The 13,153-nt window shown below is 37.0% G+C and overlaps 1 protein-coding gene across 1 annotated transcript in view; it reads right to left on the bottom strand.

Annotated features, from left to right (window-relative positions):
- LOC126622878 (uncharacterized) overlaps positions 1–13,153 on the bottom strand; it is a 60,147-nt gene that overhangs the window by 23,587 nt on the left and 23,407 nt on the right. The window lies entirely within an intron of this gene.

A 13,153-nucleotide genomic window follows, 5' to 3' on the forward strand; every position in this document is an offset into this window, starting at 1 on the left:
TCATTATAGGACGGCAATAAGGCCGGCGATGCTGTATGGCACAGAATGTTGGGCGGTGAAGCATCAACACGTACACAAAATGGGTGTAGCAGAGATGAGGATGCTTCGTTGGATGTGTGGGCACACGAGAAAGGATAAGATTAGGAATGAAGATATCCGGGGTAAAGTAGGAGTAGCCAAAATTGAAGGAAAGATGAGAGAAAATCGGTTACGGTGGTTCGGACATGTGCAAAGAAGGCCTACTGACGCTCCGATTAGAAGATGCGACTATGGGACAGAGGTTCAGGGTCGAAGGGGTAGAGGAAGACCTAGGAAAACTTTGGAAGAGACTTTAAGAAAAGACTTAGAGTACTTGAATCTAACGAAAGACATGACACAGGACCGAGCACAATGGCGTTCTAAGATCCATATAGCCGATCTTACTCAGTGACTTGGATTTTCCAAGTCTCCAACCGAGAAGTTTTCCTCACTCGGGAAATTAAGGGAACACTACCTCAACCTACATGCTCCACTCACAAAGCTTCAACATACAAGTTTCAACAAAAGAAAATTCAAAGAACTTAGCGAAGAAGGCTTTGGTGTATTTAACACAAACGTTGAAATGAAGGAAAGCTTATTTATTGATATTCCCGATAAGATACAAATATGTACATATACATAAGTCAAAATAAACAAACAAGAGGGAGCCTTCACAAAGGTTGCTTAGGAGAAGTCTCAGCAGTCGGTAGAGCCCCAGAAAGAGAAGGCACCGAAGGGGGATCATTCGGAGCCTCAGTACTGGACAGAACCCTAGAAGGAGGAGGCATCAGAGGTTGATCATTTGGAGCATCATTACGCGGTACAGCCCCAGAAGATGAAGGCAATAAATGCCTTTGAAACAAACCCACAAATATCTGATGATCAAGTAAAACCTGACCATCAAATTCCTTCATCTGGTCAAGCTTCCTCTTCATGTTTGTAGCATAGTCATGGGCGAGCCGGTGCAACTGTTTATTCTCATGCTTGAGCCCTCTAATCTCCTATTTGAGACTCATCACTTCAGCCGCCAATGATTCAACTTGGCGGGTTCGAGCAAATAGGCGTTGGGCCATATTAGACACAGAACCTGCACACTGAACACTGAGAGCCAGCGAATCCTTAACAGCTAACTCATCAGACCGTTTGGAAAGTAGTCTGTTATCTTTGGGAGTGAGAAGGTTCCTGGCCACCACCGCAGCGGTCATATCATTCTTCATTACGGAATCCCCAACGGTAAGAGGACCAGTAGGGGAGACGAAGGATGGGCGCCATATGTTGTCTGGAGAAGGCGGGGCTGCCTCTTCAACAAGGTTCAAGTCAAAACGACGGTCGGAAGGGCCAAACATTTTCAAAGGTGTTGAAGAGAGAAGAGGTCGGACAAATCAAGATCTTAGAAGTGCAAGAATTGAGCTTCTACTGGTGGATTTCAAGTGTGCTTTAGAACTTAATGCCAGCCCCTATAAAAATCTGCACTCGACGGAGCTTCAGAAATCGAAGAGGCGTTTGCTTTCTCAAAAGCTGGGCTGCTTAGAGACCACGAGGGTTGATCTCAGAAATCGAAGAGGCGTTTGCTTTCTCAAAAGCTGTGCTGCTCAAAGACCACGAAGGCCAATCTCAAAAATCGAAGAGGCGCTCGCTTTCTCAAAAGCTGGGCTGCTCAGAGACCACGAGGGCCGATCTCAGAAATCGAAGAGGCACCTACTTTTCTAGCCTTGTCAGCACTTGTCACAATCACACTCAGCTTTGCGGAAATTATGGGCATGCTGTCGAAGACTTCTGGTAAAGTAGAAAGCACATGAACCTTACTGCTCAATCACCCACTTCCCACACGCAACAATAGCTCATGGGTACCACAGATAACTTTGCCAAAGTTCTCTGCCAAAGTTGAGCACGTGAAGCTTGCAGCTCCTACTACATCGCTCTAACCAAGAAGGGTAAAAGAATAGCAAAGAAACAGCACTAACAAAGTTTAGACACATAAATTTTGAAGGTCTAGCTACCATATTATTACCCACAAGGGTAAAGGAACAGTACCACTGCTGGATAATTGGAAAGTCCCTGTGTGTCAACCTCTGTGCTTCGTAGCAAGGTAGACTAGCAAACATGCCCAACCTTTACTCACATTCGAGAAAACTCCCAACAAGATTGCTTGCTCCAAAATCGAAGAGGCACCGTCCTCCGAATCTCGAGAGCCAGACTCCCAACATGACTACTTTCTCAAAAATCGAAGAGAGGGTTAAGGAACAGTACCATTGCTGGATAATTGGAAAGTCCCTGTGTGTCAACCTCTGTGCTTCGTGGCAAGGTAGACTAGCAAACATGCCCAACCTTTACTCACATTCGAGAAAACACTCCCAACAAGATTGCTTGCTCCAAAATCGAACAGGCACCACCCTCCGAATCTCGAGAGCCAGACCCTCAGCACGATTGCTTTCTCAAAAATCGAAGAGGCATCGTTCTCCAAATCAATCGAAGAGACACTCGCTTTCTCAAAAGCTGGGCTGCTCAGAGACCACGAGGGCCGATCTCAAAAATCGAAGAGGCACCTACTTTTCCAGCGTTGTCAGCACCTGTCACACACACACTCAGCTTTGCGGAAATTATGGGCATTCTGTCGAAGATTTCTGGTGAAGTAGAAAGCACATGAATCTTACTGTTCAATCTCCCACTTCCCACACGCAACAATAGCTCATGGGTACCACAGATAACTTTGCCAAAGTTTTCTGCCAAAGTTGAGCACGTGAAGCTTGCAGCTCCCACTACATCGCTCTAACCAAGAAGGGTAAAAGAATAGCAAAGAAGCAGCACTAACAAAGTTTAGACACATAAATTTTGAAGGTCTAGCTACCATATTATTACCCACAAGGGTAAAGGAACAGTACCACTGCTGGATTATTAGAAAGTCCCTGTGTGTCAACCTCTGTGCTTCGTGGCAAGGTAGACTAGCAAACATGCCCAACCTTTACTCACATTCGAGAAAACACTCCTAACAAGATTGCTTGCTCCAAAATCCACTGTCCTCCGAATCTCGAGGGCCAGACTCCCAACATGACTACTTTCTCAAAAATCGAAGAGGGTAAAGGAACAGTACCATTGCTGGATAATTGGAAAGTCCCTGTGTGTCAACCTCTGTGCTTCGTGGCAAGGTAGACTAGCAAACATGCCCAATCTTTACTCACATTCGAGAAAACACTCCCAACAAGATTGCTTGCTCCAAAATCGAAGAGGCACCGCCCTCCGAATCTCGAGAGCCAGACTCTCAACATGATTACTTTCTCAAAAATCGAAGAGACACCACTCTCCGAATCTCGAGAGCCAGACCCCCAGCATGATTGATTTCTCAAAAATCGAAGAGGCATCGTTCTCCGAATCTCGAGAGCCAGATCCTCGATAGGATTGCTTGTTCGAAAACCGAAGAGGCACCACTTTCCCAACTTCAAGAGCCGGATCTCCTTGGATAAAGCTTGTCTGTAATCTTCACACGCAACATCAGCTTTCCAGATACCACAGACCACTTTTTCAAAGTGCTCTGACAGAGTTAAAACATGTGAAGCTGGCAGCTCCCACTACCGTGCTATGACCAAGCAGGGTAAAGGAATAACATTACTACTTGTTGTTAGGGAGACTCCTATATATGTCGACCTCCATCCGCAACGGACAGGCAGACCTGCAAAAATGCTCAACCCTTCCTCATATCTGAGAGGGCACTCCCAACGAAGCCTTTCGAAATATTCAGCTTTCTTCCCCCCCCCCGATAATACCTCTGCAAACAAGCTATACTAGAGCAAGAATATCTCATATCATCAGGGTTAAAAGCAAGAGTATCCCATATCATGCTTTTTCCCTGTCTTTTCCTTTGGCCTTGTTCTTACCTACAAGACAAGGAGAAAGAGAGCAATCAGTCAGCACTTGGAATCAAGCTTCCAGCCAGGAACTGACTGCCTGGAGCCCCTTACCTGATTACTTACCTGGCATTGCTCTCGAGTACTCATCTTCAACATCTTATGCTCCCAGGGAAGATACCGCATCTGCCTGAGGAACAGATAGGGCAAGTGAGAAGGATACAAGGAAAGCATGTGGAGACAAGCGGAACAGCACACGTGCCGATACACCCATTACTCTGTCAAAAGCAAAAGTATCCCATATCAGTAGGGTCGAACATACTCTAGATTTGATGGACTTGTTTTGACCCTCAAATTCTTCAGTCGGCCTTATACTCTGGAGGAAACCAGAAAACCCTCCAGCTCAGTTCAAGAATAAGCCTGTGGAAAGTTACTTCTTCAAAAGCAAAAGTATCCCATATCATCTCTTCTCATTTTTCTTCTCTTTATCCTTCATGCTGCCTGCAAGATAAGGAGAATGTGAACAATCAGCCGGAGCTCTGATTGCTTACCTTGCCTGTCACCTCTTTCAGCAGATCCCCTAGCTTGGCGACTTAGGGACTCCTACTACATGGTTTGTATCGCGCTTGACCAAGCTTGAAACTACAAGTAAGCTTCAAGTGAAATTGATACATTACCTTGTGCATCTCCACCAGTGAAAGATACCACCCCTGGATGGAGTAAGAGTACTTCCAGAGAAGATGTCATATCTACCTAAGAGACAGATAAGGCAAGTCAAGACGATACCACACTCCGATACTTAGAAGTTTCGTGATTACGAGATCATTCTCCCACAATATTTCCTAATGTCATTTGTACTAAATCATTTACCTGTACTCACTAAAGGAGAGCTTGAACCTATGTACTTGTGTAAACCCTTCACAATTAATGAGAACTCCTCTATTCCGTGAACGTAGCCAATCTGGATGAATCACGTACATCTTGTGTTTGCTTTCCTATCTCTATCCATTTATATACTTATCCACACTAATGACCGGAGCAATCTAGCGAAGATCACAAAAAGCGACCGTTTTCGCTACCTAGGATCTATCTTGTAAGAGAACGGAGAATTAGATGGAGATCTCAACCATAGAATACAAGCTGGATGGATGAAGTGTAAGAGTGCATCCGGCGTGTTGTGTGACCGTCGTAGGCCACTGAAGCTCAAGGGAAAATTTTATAGGACGGCAATAAGGCTAGCGATGTTGTATGACACAGAATGTTGGGCGGTGAAGCATCAACACGTACACAAAATGGGTGTAGCAGAGATGAGGATGCTTCGTGGGATGTGTGGGCACACGAGAAAGGATAAGATTGGGAATGAGGATATCCGAGGTAAAGTAGGAGTAGCCGAAATTGAAGGAAAGATGAGAGAAAATCGGTTCCGGTGATTTGGACATGTGCAAAGAAGGCCTACTGACGCTCCGGTTCGAAGATGTGACTACGGGACAGAGGTTCAGGGCCGGAGGGGTAGAGGAAGTCCTAGGAAAACTTTGGAAGAGACTCTAAGAAAAGACTTAGAGTACTTGGATCTAACGGAGGACATGACACAAAACCGAGCGCAATGGCGTTCTAGGATTCATATAGCCGACCCCACTTAGTGGGAAAAGGCTTTGTTGTTGTTGTTGTTGATAGTCTTGAAAATCATGTAGGATATTAAACGGGAAAATTAGAAAAAAAAAATGAAATCAAAATATAAAATATAGCACTTAAATCCTACCACAATGATTTTCTCGTGTTCAGCAAAATAGGAATGGTTGTGCATGTATGCTTCTTTCCTTTCTTCATAAGAATATGAATGGTAAACAAAAAGCATTGTGGATGCTAATATTTTATCAATAAAAATGAATTATAGTATCTACTTTGACTAACAACAAAATTGAATATCACAAAAATATATTAAATTGTCTGTATGTTTGCTTTCTTTTTCTTTTCTTCTACCTAGCAGTAGCCTGACATTTAGATCGTGGGTGGATAATTATGATTTTCTCAATTAAGATGCAGTTGGGGATCAATATGATTTTAACTGTGTTTTTGAAATTGATTTTTTTTTTCTTTTCATTCCATGATAGTTGGAGAAGATTGGCTTTTTTTATTCTTCTTCTCGTGTCCTTATGAAGAAAGTAAAGAAACTGGGAAGAAGACTGCAACGGCAGAGAGAAGGAAAAAGAGGAAGGAAGGAGAGGAAAAAAATATGAACAGTTAGATCAATCTCATGGTGTATATTATGAGTAAAAAAGATAATTATGAAAAATTTTAAATAGAAGAATGATAGGATATTATGTTTAAAAAACTTACCATGTAGCGAGTTTTAACTGAATTCTAGTGCCACTTAGCAAAATTCAGCAGCAACTCCACACAAATTTTTCTCAAAACGAAGAGGGTGTACGTTCGGTTCACACTAGTTTTTATCGACGTCTCACTAAAAAAATTTAGTTTTAACTTTTTTAAAGAACACCACTTTTGTTACCAAACTACCAGTAAACATCATGTTCAGTTCACCCCAATGAAAAGATTCTTTGTTTTTAAAGCTCAAGACAATTTAAATAAGGGAAATTTTATTTGAACCCATATTTTGTATCTCAACATCCAACTTACTTTTTATATCCCCATTGTATTTGATTTATCTATCATTATCTATTTACACCCAACATTATTTCCGAAATCGTCTTTACTTATCAAAACTTAACTCAATCAAACTTCTTTTTACATCTAACTCAATCTACTTAAAAAAAAAAAAAATTAAAACCCTAACCAGTCCATCATCTACATGGAGCAAATCCCCTTCTCTCTCTTAAAAAAATCCTTCCATCTCCCATGGTTGTCATTCTACATCCCCATCTACTCCTCCGTAGTCATCCAAACCTTTTCCTCTTCCTTTTCTTCATCATTTGACATCTCTAAATTTCTAAAGCACTAATTAGCTTAATAATAGGTATGAGCTTCTGGTAGAGTGTTTACTGAGTTTGGTATGTTTCAATTAAATGAGAATCTTCTAGCCTATATATTCCTATATGTGGTAGAAAAATGGGTACATCCATGATAACTTTTGGTGGATCAATGAATATTTTTAACTGTGGATAATTATTACTTATAAAAGTTACGGACAACAATTCACATTACATTGAACTGTGGCTAAAAAGTATATCGCCTTTGCATGCTTTATAGGCGAACTCATAGCTAAGCATTTTTTATTGTGGAGCAAAACTTCAAGAATTGATCTAACCGGGATGTGTAATTGAGTTTATGCATTGTAGTGATTAAATTGATAAATATTTTGACCATATATGGATTTAATATCGTAGTATCTTTTAGCCTCTATATGCCACAAAAGTTGAGAACAAAAATTCACAATAATAGAACTGTGGTTAAAAAGTATATCGCCCTTGCACGTTTTATAGGTGAACTCATAAGTAAGCAGTTTTATTTTTGACCAAAACTTCGGGAATTGATCTAACTTGAATATATAATTGTGCTTATACATTTTAATGATTAAATTCATAAATATCTCGACCACATATGAATTTAATATCGTATTGTCTTTTAGCCTCTATATTGGTATCTGTGGCAAAAAAATGGGTACATCCATGAGAAAATTTTGTAGATCAATGAATATTTTCAATCTAGATATTTATTAGATACCATAAATTATAAGTCTATTCGCGAAAGTCTAAGTCTCCGCACAAGTGTATTTTTCTTTCTAATTATAGAAAGTTTGGAGTGCCAAATAAGATTTTTGGAGTGCTAATAACAATTTTCTATATTTATATACATTTTATTTTAGTTTGGATGTCGACTTCCTTTTTTTTCTTTCTTTATCAAGTTGGGAGTATCACTGAGTGTGACCCTGTGCAACTAGTTGTTGATTCGTTTTGAATGATTAACATTGTTTCTTTCAATGTCTTGGGCATATGAATAACAGAAAGAAAACAGTCATGATACAAGCTGAATAGTAGTAATACTAATTAGTAAACAACTTGTGGATAATGTATGCTTATAACCATGTGGCATGAAGGGACAAATGTGTAGGTTTCATGCATGACTTGGAATAGTATTAGTAAATGCATGATGTTTGCTTATAACCAAGTGGCATGAAGGGACAAATGTGTATGTTTCATGCATGACTTGGAATAGTATTAGTAAATGCATGATGTTTGCTTATAACCAAGTGGCATGAAGGGACAAATGTGTATGTTTCATGCATGACTTGGAATAGTATTAGTCGTCGGGAGATTTTGCATGAATTTGTTTTTGTTTTTAATATGTATATATTAAGTTCTATTTTAATGGGATTGCTCACCACCCTCAAGTTGTGATAATGCCTTTATTTATTGTTGTTATGTGAGTTTAATTAAATTTTGAGATTGTGTTTATCCACTACATATATTTCGATTTTTTTTTTAAGTCATTCTATAGCAGTAGTAAGTTAGATGCTAGATTAGTCACTGACAGAATTCGAACCTACACCTTCATGCAAGAGTACAACACTTTTTCACCACTATGGTAAAGGGCTACTTGCCAACAAGTTGATTGGCATGTGTGACTTTACTAATACTATTCCAAGTCATGCATGAAACATACACATTTGTCCCTTCATACCACTTGATTATAAGCAAACGTCATGCATATGTTGTTTACTAATTAGTACTACTATCCTTATTGAGCTTGTATCATGACCGTTTTCTTTCTGTTATTCATACGCCCAAGACATTGTAAGAAATAATGTTGATTACTCAAAACAAATCAACAACTAGTTACACAGGGTCAGAATCAGTGATACTCCCAACTTGATAAAGAAAGAGAAAAAAAAAAGGAAGTCAACTTCTAAACTAAAATAAAATGTATATAAATATAGAAAATTATTATTAGCACTCCAAAAATTTCATTTGGCACTCCAAACTTTCTATAATTAGAAAGAAAAATACACTTATGCAAAATGTAGATTAAGATTTTTGAAGTGGTAATAACAATTCCCTAAATATATCTTAACAAATATTGTACGTGGCATTGATTGAAAATATTCATCGATCTACTAAAATATTCAGATTGACAATATTCATCGATCTACAAAAATATTCATAGACTTATAATTTCTGGTATCTAATAAATATTCAGATTGAAAATATTCATCGATCTACAAAATTTTCTCATGGATGTACCCATTTTTTTTGCCACATATACCAAAATAGAGGCTAAAAGACACTACGATATTAAATTCATATGCGGTCGAGATATTTATGAATTTAATCATTAAAATGTATAAGCTCAATTATACATTCAAGTTAGATCAATTCCCGAAGTTTTGGTCAACAATAAAAACTGCTTACCTATGAGTTCACCTATAAAACGTGCAAAGGCAATATACTTTTTTACCACAATTCTATGTATTGTGAATTTTTGTCCGCAACTTTTGTGGCATATAGAGGCTAAAAGATACTACGATATTAAATTCATATGTGATTGAAATATTTATCAGTTTAATCATTAAAATGCATAAACTCAATTACACATCCAGGTTAGATCAATTCCCGAAGTTTTGCTCCACAATAAAAACTGCTTAGCTATGAGTTCGCCTTTAAAACGTGCAAAGGCGATATACTTTTTAGCCACAGTTCAATGTAATGTGAATTGTTGTCCACAACTTTTGTATTTAATAAATATCCACGGTTAAAAATATTCATTGATCTACCAAAACTTATCATGAACGTACCCATTTTTCTACCGCATATAGGAGTATAGAGTCTAGAAGATTATCATTTAATTGAAACATACCAAACTCATTAAACACTCTAACCAGAAGCTCATTTAATTGAAAAGAAAAAGGAATCAATATGTAAAAATCGAACCAATCAATTGAACACATACCAATTATTAAGCTAATTAGTGCTCTAGAAATTTAGAGATGTCAAAAAAATGAAGAAAAGGAAGAGGAAGAGGAAGAGGTTTGGATGACTACGGAGGAGTAGATGGGGGTGCAGAATGACAACCATGGGAGATGGAAGGATTTTTCAAAGAGAGAGAGAGAAGGGGTTTTGCTCCATGGAGATGATGGACTGGTTAGGGTTTTATTTATTTATTTATTTTTTTAAGTAGATTGGGTTGGGTGTAAAAAGAAGTTTGATTGAGTTGAGTTTTGATAAATAAAGGCACTTTTTGAAATAACTTTGAGTGTAAAGAGATAATGATAGATAAATTAAATACAATATGGGTATAAAAAAAAGTAAGCTGGATGTTGAGATACAAAATATGGGTTCAAATAAAATTTCTCTTTAAATAACATATCTATTATTTTAAGTCAAATTGAAAAATATTATATAGGGTATTCAGTATTCTATGAATACAAAGTATTATCCTAGAATTTTTGCCAACTGAGAAAATGGCGGACTTTCATGGGATAAATTACCAAGTTTGACCTCATTCTTGGTGAGTATTTGCTGCTTTGCCATTTGTCTATGGAAGTAGTATGCTAGAGATTTTTTCATGTACCGGAACACATTTCGATACATCAAGTGTAATAATACAATTGATTAAAAACTTAAAAAAAATTCAACTAAATATTATAGCACTAGGTGTACTAAACTGTATTTTCAGCTACATTATCCCTTCCCCTGCACTGCACACGATTGTACACCTCACGGGTCCATATGTCAATGGATGCATGGTGTAAATAATGTCTCACTCGTTGGTTAGCTCTTTACAAGTTTACGAACATCACCATCTTCCAATCTTAAACCCGAGAACAAGGATGCTCACAGTTTGATGAAACATAGATGATGAGTTTGGATATTGGCTTTGCAAATTTTTTCCATTAATCTAGTTATTCTTTCTGTCTACAATTCGGTTGGAGTTGCCAAAGATTCTTTGCACAATTTTTTTCATTTAATTGGATCCCTCAGTAAAAAGAGGGCTTCGAACTTAAAAAGTTTTGAGAGTTTTTGAAAATTGAAGATAATAAAGTCCATGGTTTTGTACTGGTTGTTTGTTTATTCTTTTTGAACGAATGAAAACGGTTGGCTTTGAGATCAAAGGTTTTAGGTCTAAAAGTTAAAAACACCAGGAAATGTGTCGGATTCAGCTTTAAAATTCGGAGATTTTGGACCTTGAAGCTTTTCTTAGGGAATAAAATAAATATCGGAATCCTTCTTTTCCTATTTAAACGCTAATTGCTTTATTATGATTTTGTATGTTTTATTCGACTCCTGCTATTCTTAAATTAAGATAGTGTTTTTTTTGTTAGGAAGTGAAGATGAATTTTAGAGACAGAAAAAACAAAATCAGTAACATATAAACCTAAAATTGCAAATTAATCCAAAAATAACAAATAATAATTAGATAAAAAGTTACAGCCATATACATACATATATAATTTTTGAAAAAAAATGAAAAATTATGTAATACGAATTTGTCTGTCAGAACATTATAATTGATACTATTAGTCAAGACTCAAAAGTTGGATCTTAATTCGCTGACTGGTATGCAACTACGAATTTTTCTAGATGCTAACAGATATATAGACCGAGAGAAAGGAAAATCGTTTACATACATACAAAATATTAAAGTCCCAATTAAGACATTATGCTAGCAAATATATAGATCGGGAGAAAGTAAGTTGTTTACATACATACAAAATTATCTCAGTTGTCCCAATTAAGACGTTACTAGCAAATATATAGACTGAGGGAAAGCAAGTCAAAATTACCTTAGTCGTCCTAATTAAGACGTTACTAGCAAATATATTGACTAAGAGAAAGCAAGTTGTCTACATACATACAAAAGTATGTCAATCCCAATTAAGACGTTACCAAAATATATTAACTGAGAGAAATCGAGTTGTTTACCTACAAACAAAAGTATCTCAGTCCCAATTAAGATGTTACTGGCATATATATGGACTAAGAGAAAGCAAGTTTATATACATACAAAAGTGCTTTAGTTGTCCCAATTAAGACGTTGGTAGCAAATATATGGACCGAGAGGAAGCAAGTTGTTTACATACATACAAAATTATCTTAGTCCCAATTAAGACGTAAGAAATTTCATAACAACTGCCTATATAGATGAGAAAATTATGTAGTACGCTAATTACTTATTTCAATGTACCTTTCCATGTTTTTGTTAAAGAAAGAAAAAAGTGACTATTAATTTTAAAACAATAGAATATTATATTGGCACTCTAAAATTTTCATTTTGCACTCTAAATTTTTTTATAATATTACTAATTAGAAAGAAAAATACACTTATAAAAAATGTAAAATGAGATCTTATGAGTGGTCATCACATCTAACATTTGTTAGAAAAATAGGGTCTAATTGCTATATTAAATTACATGGAAAATCAAGAAATAATTCATGCAATTATATATCAAAGTAATGCATGCATATGAGTAACTAATGTTAAATGAACATGATATAAAAGATTAGAAAAACCTAGAAAATACGGTCAAGGCAAGTGTTGGACACTTTGTCCTTAAGACAAGTTTACGCCCCACTACGGTGCTCATGGTTGATCGGCACATGTCTCCCAAGATACAACGACCACGTCCTTGTAATAATAGCACTCCAAAACACAAGGCTCCATGAACCACGATTGTGTTGAAAACTCTCTCATATGGACTCAATGAGACTCTCTAATATTTAGTACACTATGTATGATTATGTAAACAATGAAAATTTATTTTCTTTTATTATAAGGCTTATCTATATATAGAATGTGAGATACCTCTTTGGAAAGCATATGACTATTTATGAAGAGTCAAAAGTTGCAACTCTTCATTTGAGTAGACACATCTTTCTACCAAAAGGCTCTACTTCTAATTTTCATTCAATTAATAAATATAATATAATAATAATAATATTATTAAATTTTCCAACAATCCCCCCACATGAATGAAAATTGACTCAATACCATGCAAATGACAATGCAGACATTAGAGAAAGAATTCAGTATGAAAAGTATCGCATTGGGATAGGTGGCTTTTGGCTTTGAACCTTCCGTAGTGAATTACTATCGGATTTACTTGGCTAATCAGTGAACGCAATATCTTGAATTGCTCAGCCGTTTGTGTAAACCAAGACAATAGTAATCGCACAATACCTTTCCAGACACCCCGTGATTTCTCGGTTGTGTTCATTTTGGCCCTGAACAATTCTTGGTTTCTCATGAGTGCTTTTAGAGAATTAAGCCCTTAAAAAAATTCTCACATGAACGGCCTCATTCCTCACTCAAGATAGGTGACTTCCTATTAAGAGTATCCT

Source organism: Malus sylvestris, chromosome 5 (assembly GCF_916048215.2).
Source record: "Malus sylvestris chromosome 5, drMalSylv7.2, whole genome shotgun sequence".
NCBI lineage: Eukaryota > Viridiplantae > Streptophyta > Magnoliopsida > Rosales > Rosaceae > Malus > Malus sylvestris.